This window comes from Dendropsophus ebraccatus, chromosome 12, assembly GCF_027789765.1.
Source record: "Dendropsophus ebraccatus isolate aDenEbr1 chromosome 12, aDenEbr1.pat, whole genome shotgun sequence".
NCBI lineage: Eukaryota > Metazoa > Chordata > Amphibia > Anura > Hylidae > Dendropsophus > Dendropsophus ebraccatus.
This window is the reverse complement of record NC_091465.1, coordinates 64,394,632-64,404,291: the sequence shown is the minus strand read 5'-3', so window position 1 is coordinate 64,404,291 and position 9,660 is coordinate 64,394,632.

Below are 9,660 nucleotides of genomic sequence, written 5' to 3'. Positions count from 1 at the left end.
TACACACAGACCATGAAGGTGTCAGGAATCAAATGCGGAGGGTCCAAGCTTAGTCCTTAGCACTTCAGGAGCTTGGGAACACCTCTTTTCAGTGAGGTGCATTTTTCTAAGTTCTGGAAGCACAGACTGATATATAAAAGGCACTATGCTTCTACTTGACCTACTATGTAACAGGATCAGTAGTTTGGAAGGTGAATTGCAGCTAACAAGGTTGACTGTTGCATCCAGTCAATGGGCTGTAAAGGATCCAATCAGCTCCACCTATGTGCAATCATGGACACCTGGACTGACGGCTGCCACAACAGAGCTACTCTTAGAGCCTGCCATGTACTGTTAAAGGTGAACTCCCACCAAAATGAAGTTTCTCCTGGTTACCAGTGTTGTCATGACCTGGCGGGAAAGGCCTGCTCAGCCAGTCAGTGACTGCAGCAATGTCCCTCCCAAGTCAATGCCTGGCTGAGCAGGAGCCAGGTCGTGACATTGAAGGAGCAAGAGATCCAAGAGCTTGGCAGTAGTCAGTCAGCCTGTGATGTGTTGCTGGGGGGTGGGGGAGGGGGATAAGAAAGTATAGCTGATTTTTCAATTTGCCTGGACTACTGAGGTAGTGAATGCACACAAAACATTACTTATCTAACAACTGCAACTATGCAAGCATATCTAAAGGCAGACAGGCTGTCGAAAGCGACCACTTAGGGTATGTTACCACTACGGAACATGTGCAGCAATTTAAAGTAAAAGCAGTGCAGCCGACTCAACTTGAAGTTCTGCTTGCCCCATTAACTCAGCGCATTTCCCAAGCTAGTAAGTACTGGAAGACTTAAGATTTTTTTATAGAAGTAAATTACAAATGTCTGGCACCAGTTGATTTGAAAGAATAACGTTTTTGCTGGAGTAGTAAATAAAGCTTAATTGTAAACTACACCCAAACTGGAGACAAGAGTTGTGCTATTTCTAATGTTTTTCTTATCCTGGATAACATGTTTAAATTGAATCCGTCAGTTGCAACTTACGTTCCAAACTGCTCACACTTTTAGTACAAGGAGACACATGGTACCTTTTATATGTGTGTTTTCAGAAAAATTGCTTTCATTCTCCACTGCAAAGTGTCAGAAACATTCCCAGACTTCTTATCTACTGCAAGCTGTAATACCTTCTTGCTCCTCCTTCCATTCTTATCCTTGTTTGATTGTCAGTCCCCAGCAGGCACAGAGATGAGTGGAGGAGCAAAAATGCATTCCAGCTTGCAGGAGCTTGGGAAAGCCTCTTTGACAGAAGAATAAAATATTTTTTTATACATTCTGGAAGCACAGACAGGTATGAAAGATGCCATGTGTCTCCTTGATCAAAGTGCAGTCAACTGTGAGTAGTTTAAGGCTGGGTTCACACTACAGAATCCATGCCAATAAATTCCGGCGGATTCTGTTGCTAGTATGTGCGCCTTTCCACCGGCTCCATAGACACCATTCTATGGGTGGACCGATTCCACTATTCCCTGAAAGAATTGACGTGTCAATTCTTTCGGCAGAATGCGGAATCCGCCCATGCATAGAATGTTGTCTATGGCACGAACGGAGAGGCGAGCAGCCGTGAGAGCGTACTAGCGACGGAATCCGCCAGAATTTATTTGCGCGGATGCCGTAGTGTGAACCCAGCCTAAAAACTGAATTGCAGATGACCGATACCCTTTACCTCAATTAGTTCACCCTGTGATCAGCTTTTGTTTGCTGTGTAATCAGTCATATGGCCTATTCAATGCCTCATTGGCCTATTCAATGCCTCATTGTCAACCACACATCACCGGTTTCCACAACGATGCATTGAATAGGCCAAACAGAAGATTTGATCATTAGACAAACAAGTGTATACACTTTTGTAGGCTGATTGTTGTCCCGTTAAAAGGAAAAGTTCGTGCCTAGACATTTCTTTCAAAAGGACCAGGGAGGAGGTGGCTGAACATAACATGCACCTACCTCTGCGGCTCCAGTTCTGGCGTCCGCTGTTCCCCCGCTCCAATTCCTGGTCTGAGCCGCAGTCAGTGCCTGAGGTGGGACCCCGCTACAACTGCTGACTGAGCGGGGCTGACACGTCACGACTAGAGATGATCGAACAGCTGAAAATCTTAGGTTCTATAGAACTAAACCTTGTCGAACCTTCCGCATTTAATTCACGATGCCTTCCCGGTCCTTGGGGAATGAGCAGACAGGCTGTATCCCAGAATACCAGGCGGTACCCAGGCTATTACCTATGCTGAATCCCGGAATTCTAGGCGGTATCCGGACTGTCTCCTCCTTCCCCACGGACCAGGAATCAAATGCGGAAGGTTCGAGTTCTATAGAAGCTAAGATTTTCCGTCCGGAAAAATTGCTGATGCTTCCTGATCAGTGCGGAAGGAGGAGCGTGCCCAGGGACCCCCTGGAATTCCGGGATTTAGCCTAGGTAATAGGCTGAATCCTGGAATTCCAGGCGGTCCCCGGGCACGCTCCTCCTTCCGCACGGACCAGGAAGGCATCCGCAATCTACTGTGGAAGGTTCGGGAATAGAGATGAGCGAACCGGGTTCGAGTCCATACGAACCCGAACTTTCGGCATTTGATTGGCATGGGCTGCTGACCTTGGATAAAGCTCTAAGGTTGTCTGGAAAACATGGATACAGCCAATGACTATATCCTTGTTTTCCACATAGCCTTAGGGCTTTATCCAACTTCAGCAGCCACCGCTAATCAAATGCTGAAGGTTCGGGTTCGGATGGACTCGAGCATGCTCGAGGTACGCTCATCTCTATTCGGGAATGTTCGAGTTCGATCGAACTTAGGATTTTCCCTAATGTTCGATCATCTCTAGTCACGACCCGGGCCCCCCCACTCAGACCAGGAAGCGGCTGGAAACCAGAGTGGAGAACAGCAGACCCCTACGCGGATGCCAGGGCCAGTCAATCAGCATGTTACTATGTTCAGCCACCTCCTGAGTTCACCTCCTCCCCGGCCCCTTTGAAAAAATTTTTTCCGACCCTGGACTTCTCCTTTAACACAATGTTCACACGTTGCAATAGAAAAGGGGTGTCAACACAGCCTTATGCAGGCCGACTGTCCTAGGAACGCTCACCGTTGTGGGTAAAAGGGCCTAAGGCCTTATTCTCATGCTCTGTAATCCACAGAAATTACAGAGCTGAAATTGTTTAAATCTTTGCAGGACTTTACTGATACGGTGATGTCCTGCAAAGGTTTGAACGCTTTCAGCTATCCTGGCATCATATTAATAATACTTGACGCCAGGAGGGCTGCGAATCCACTGTGCAGCTTCATGCTTTTTAACCCCCGTAGATTACAGAGCGTAAGAATAAGGCCGTAGGCTGTATTCACACACACTGCAATGTGAACCAACACCTTATATGTTGCTTTATTGCCACATGCTAAAAAAAAAAATTGTGTGGCAGCTCCATGGACAAGGTGAAACTGAGGCCCATTCTTGAAATTCCAGGAGCGTTCAAATATAGGTGTGTTGTCCTATCAAGTACACCAGTGTATACAGTAGACAGAGCTTTGCAGAGCTTATAGGAGATGGTGCAATATTTATGAGTCATTGCCACTGTAAGGGTGCGTTCACACTACGGAATTCTTGCGAATATCATCCTATGGATTCGGCCACACACTCCAGCTAGACTCTTTGCCCGTTCTATAGCCTTCCATTCTATGCTCAGGTGGATTCCGCTGTCTGCCCCAAAGTTGACATCAATTCTCTGGAGCGGACGGCGGAACCCACCTGAGCATAGAATGGAGTTTCTGGAATGGGCTCGTGTGGGGGCAATCGGTGGAATCTGCAGGATGAATTTCGTAGTGTTAATGCACCTTTAGGTGGAAGTGGTGTCTGTCTGGTTCTATCAGTTAGAGGTGGCATACCCAGCTAAGTGCAACCAATGTTTTTGGAGACATCTAACTTAGTAATGAAGCCATGTCACGCACTGCTTTATCCAAACTTTCTTTTTATTCTCTTTTGCTAATGCATTGTTAGTAATACCACATGGAGAATAAATCTAACAGGAGCAACTACAGAAGGCTTTATTACAAAAGAGCCTGGTGAAGTGTTACAGCAGAGAGTACATTTGGAAGGTTGGTTGAGAGAGACAGAACTTTTACAGAGGTTTATAGTCCATTCAATGGCAAGTTGTCCTCAACCGTCAAAGACGGTACATTGCTCCACGATATGTGTGGGTTTACTCATCTGTTTTGGATTACCAATTGTATTGCCACCCATGAAGAAGCTTCCCTTTGGTTGGGTAAGTAACAGATGGTGTAGCTCTAGCTTTGAGGGTAGCTTCATCACCCTCCAGATGTGGAGTCCCTACTCCAGTATACTTTCTTTCCATAGAGGACTGTTCCTTTTCTTGTCAAAAACTTTCAAAATGGTCCAATAAGGTCCTAAAGTCAACATTAAACTTGGTCTTCATCTGACAGAGAATCCTCCTGATAGAATAGGTTCTGATCCAATCTCCTAGTATCCGCAACATTAAACTCTGTTCAGAATATGCTGCTCTATGACAGGTCACCATCATAATGCCTCAGTTCACACTATGAGAATTTCTCCATCAGACAGAGCTAAAAGTCTTCTACTGATCCCACCATTTGATCTAGCGTGGAAGGATGCGGAAAGGAAAGTTGGTTCTTGCAAACCCATCAAGAAGCACGGCTAGGGAGTGAGGTAACGCCTTGTCACGAGGAGAGACCACAATTTCCCCACTCTACACAATCAATATGTACGTTTCCGTGGAAGACAAAAGTAGGTTCTCGAAAGGAAAGAACAATCACTAATGAGTAAATATGCACAACTGAGAGAACATATACATCAGTATCCAGGTGGAAAAGGGTTTCTACAAGATGACAACATCTGATTATTGCAAAATACATACAGACACTGCACTTTTCACCCTGAGGACAGAGGTTCTGGAGAAAAAAAAATAAAATAAAAAAGTGAGCACCTCTTCTGTTAGCAGGTGCTCTGTGACTTGCCTTCAGTGCTAATATCATTGCAGTAACATGCTATGTGCTGTGGATTTACTGCACTCAGGAGTAATAGCCTCTGTTTTCATCTGAACCCGTGGAAAACCATATCACCGAGGCATAAAATGCTTCATGCCTCACTGCAGGCACCGGCGCCAGCTCTCTCCTCCTAAATACAGAATTGCATGCGATAAACTGGAGCCTACGCTAGATGAGTCTTTGTTATGGTGCGGCTGTCAGCTCAGTAATACAGATAATTCTGCTTTCTGGTTCTATACAAGCAGTCGATTGAGAAAAGGCAAACTGTAATTTTCCTCATAATTTACATAGGACAAACATTGGGAAATGGAGAAGATGGATGGTAGGCAGCTGGCAGATAATACAGACCGATGCTCTCCAACCTATGGCTCTTCAGCTGCTGCAAAACATGCTGATTGTTGTAGTTATTCTTCAAGAGCCATAGGTTAGAGCCCACTGATGTGTAGGCCCCTCTAGAACAACGTGATACAACAATGTATACAAAGTGGATCTGCTAACCTGCCACAGAAAACTCCATTCACTGTATATAGAGGTCTGCCTGTTCCTGAAATCATGGGATGTCACACTACTATATGTTCACAAGTTTACCATAATGGCCTTTTTTCTTTTTTTTTTTTTTACACACAGATAACCATGGGCTCCCTCTATTTTATGAATTGGTAGCAGTAAGGGTATTAGGATGGTTTCATATGGCCACACTGTTGCCACAATGCCACAGCTTCCAGAGTAACTCTTATGGACTCCAATCTAAATGGCACTGTTCTTAACAGAATGTAATGACATCAGAACACAAAGAATAACCCTTCCATCTACTTGGATAATTAGCCACTACCGTACTGACATTGTGAAAGCTGTTTAGCTAGGCGGTACAAACCGTATTTGTGAAAAAACCCAGCCAAATAACTAAAATGTCACAGCATGCTGTAAAAGGAGATGCTTTTCTGTACCAACATATTATGCTGACCTCTAGTGGTCAATAAGGAACCTGCAATGTTTGATATTTTTACTTAAAGCGTCACTGTTACTTCAGAAAACTTCTCACATGTCAAAATTTTGATCAGTCCGGATCTGAGTGATCAGACCCGTACCGATCGAGAGATAGAGCCAGGAGAAGCCCAGCTCGGTGTCACGTGATCAGTCGGACTTACAATCGAGCTCTATGGAGCACGACTGATCACGTGACTCAGAGCCGGGAGAGGACGTGCTGCAGCATGTCTTCTCCCGGCTCTATCTCCCAATCGGTACGGGTCTGAACACCCAGGCCAATCAAAACTATTAACTTTATAATGACCACATCCTCCAGGGCATTGTTCCCCAAACTTAGGATTCTCCAGCAGTTGCAAATGAAATAGCTAGACAGCAACAGGTTGTGGAACAATGCCATAGGGATTAAATGTTAGGGGCACCTTTATTAGATTGTTGTTTTCTTTCCAATATTTCTAGTTTCTCTTCTGCAGCCTACATGTTTTCACATGATGCTCTGTTCTGGCCTGCTAAGTCTCCACACTATATCTGCCCCCGTCCTGAATGATCTGCTGATTTAACCACCACAAGAGGCAGCCGCACTGTAATGGAGACAGAGCTGCCTGCATTATACGTGAACATGCATGCTGGAGAAGAGAAACTGAGCAAAAAGTTTAGTAAAAACTTGCAGAAAAATGTTAGGGTTTTTTTGCCCTATACAATTACAAAGCAAAAATGCAAATGCATTCAAAAAGATGGCTGTAGCCTCTAAACATTTGCACATATAAGTAGGTCATTATACAGATAATTACCATTTCCCCTCAGTATGTGTGTCAGAACCACTTCATTCATAACCGAGGTTACCAAAATGTTCATTCAGATCCTAATAATAATTCTATGCGAATCTTAATATAGTAAGTGCAAAATGGGTCATTCTTTTCTGTTATGCAAAGAATAGCAGTGAATGTGTTGTTCTGCCTTCTAACCGTGCTATATAACATATACAGCAGTTGTGCACAACCTACAGCCACTTTACTGTTGCAATACTACAATTCCTAGTAACTTGGGCAGCCATCGTGTTTCCAGGCATTACAGCAATTGTACTTTTTGCATCAGCTAGAGGGCTGGTAGTGGTGCCTCACTGTCATACTGCAACACACTGGTGCACGGGGCACTGTATGGGTGGGGGTAAGTGCATGAGAGTGCAATATCATTTTGGAACCTGTTGTACACGGCCACCTAAGGAAATAGAGCACAAATATATTTGTTAAATAAGGGGCATGAATGACATTTACTTGGGACATTGCTCTTTAACATGCGGCTGTCCAACACCCAATGGAAAGCTGTCAGGGCGTAAAAGTTTTTCAACAGCTGTAAAGCCACAGGTTGGGTATGGGACCATGTGATCAGTAAGGCTGCCCATACCCATTTGTTAGTAGTGCCTGATGACGTTGTAATGATCCATCAACAGTATCAAGTGTAAGGAGACAGATGGACTGATCTTAGATGTCAGAACACAAGAATGAGTACTAACCAGAGTCTCAGTCTCCATCTAAGTAATAAATAGATGTCACTTGGCGACAGCTCTCCTATGTATTTGGGCAGCTTCATTAGAACTTTGTCTTGTGCTCATTTCCCCAACAGGTGACACTCAACCTGTCAGATTTTCACACCATTTCCCTCCTTGATCATAACAGCAGCTATGCTGGATCTACACACAACTGGTAACATTGGACAGTCATTTTTACACAATCTTCTGACTGGTATAGTAAGTGCAAAGACACAAAACGTGGCAAGTGCAAAAGGTGCTTCTCGCCTTTGGCAACACAAATGGATTCCTCCCTCCGTATACATTAAATTTGTGGCATTTCTCTGCCATTAAAAGGAAAACAGGTTAAACAAGTCATATGTACACTATGTATTAGTAAAATATATATATATATGAGCCTTGTACTTATATATTATTCACTCACGTAATGACCCAACCATTCCAATTTCTCTCTCTCTCTCCCCCAGTGGGTGTGCGGTTTAACCACCATCTATGAACCAGGAAGGCAGCCTTTTTTTTTTTTGGCCCTCCATACCACCAATCCAAGAGCTAGTGATGGCACAGAGATAGAAAGAGGATTTTTTTGGTTCAGGGGAGCTAGAAAATGGCTGCCTGAACCGTCTGTAGACAATAGGTACAATATAGATATGTACGAGTGAGTAATAGTCATTATAATACTGCTGAAATGGGAAGCACTTATGTGGTTAGTGATGTACTGGAACATGACCAAGCTCACATACAAAACAGGAGCTGGGTCTTTTTCAATTTCAGGTAAGGATTAGAGATGAGCGAACGTCGAGCATGCTCGAGTCCATCCGAACCCCAACGATCAGCATTTGATTAGCGGTGGCTGCTGAAGTTGGATAAAGCTCTAAGGTTGTCTATAAAACATGGATACAGCAAATGACTATATCCATGATTTCCACATAGCCTTGGGGCTTTATCCAACTTCAGCAGCCACCGCTAATCAAATGCCGAATGATCAGGTTCGGATGAACTCGAGCATGCTCCAGGTTCGCTCATCTCTAGTAAGGATGGGTCTTAGTGACAGTCTACAAACACAACAAAAATAGAGGGAAAAAAACCTCAAAAGCTTCCTATGATAAGGTGTCCACATAAAGCCTATGAGAAGTCAGAAGCCACGGCTGTGAGCCACGTGTAGTAGTACTAATACAGACTATGCCCAATGAAGCACTTATGGATCTATTGGTTTTCTGCTGAGATTTCCATCACTTTGATGACAAGAAGAGTGCTGTGTGTATTTTATCCATGCCATACAAAGTGACTTAAAGGCATCCTGCCAAAGTGTTGAGCCAAAGCTGCAGCCTCTATGTTACTAGACACAGCTCCACACATTTTGTAGTGGTTGCACCTGATACTGCACTTTATCAGAGCCCAGTACCAGTCAAACAGACTAATCTATGTGTAGGACTAGACAAAGCCACTACAAATTATATACTGTCTATAGCGAGTGATGGAGGGGGTGTCTGGTATTAATGGCTTATAATAAGAATGGGTAATTTATATAAAAGTATACCTGTCAGAAAAAAACAAACTTAGGACATTTCAAAAATTTGTACAAGTCAGGTTCTGCATGGTCAAACCCCGAAAGATCGCAAAAATGAGCCAGGAAAAGGGTATGCTTAGCACAGGGATGGGGAACCTTTGGCCCTCCAGCTGTTGCAAATCTACAATTCCCATCATGCATAGACAGCCGAAGCTAAAGCTTCGGCTGTCCAGGCATGATAGGAATTGTAGTTTTGGAACAGCTGGAGGGCCAAAGGTTCCCCATCCCTGGCTTAGCGCATTCTCTCCCTGCTCTTTGTCACATGACCTAGACCGACTCAAAATGTCAAAGGGGCTGCAGAATGTTTCTCTCCTAGCTCTGTTAAGAGACCAAACACTTAGACCGCAACTGAGAAAAACCTTTACATGTCTGATAAGTTGTTTTTTTTTATGGACAGAAATACTTTTATTAGAAAGACACAGTAGCTTTCTTCCAAAAACTGCACTGCTCCTCTCCTTGGGTTGTATTACAACTCATCTTTATTAACTCATGAATCTGGACTGCAATATCAGAAACAGCCTGGGGACAAAAGTGGTGCTCTCCTATGTT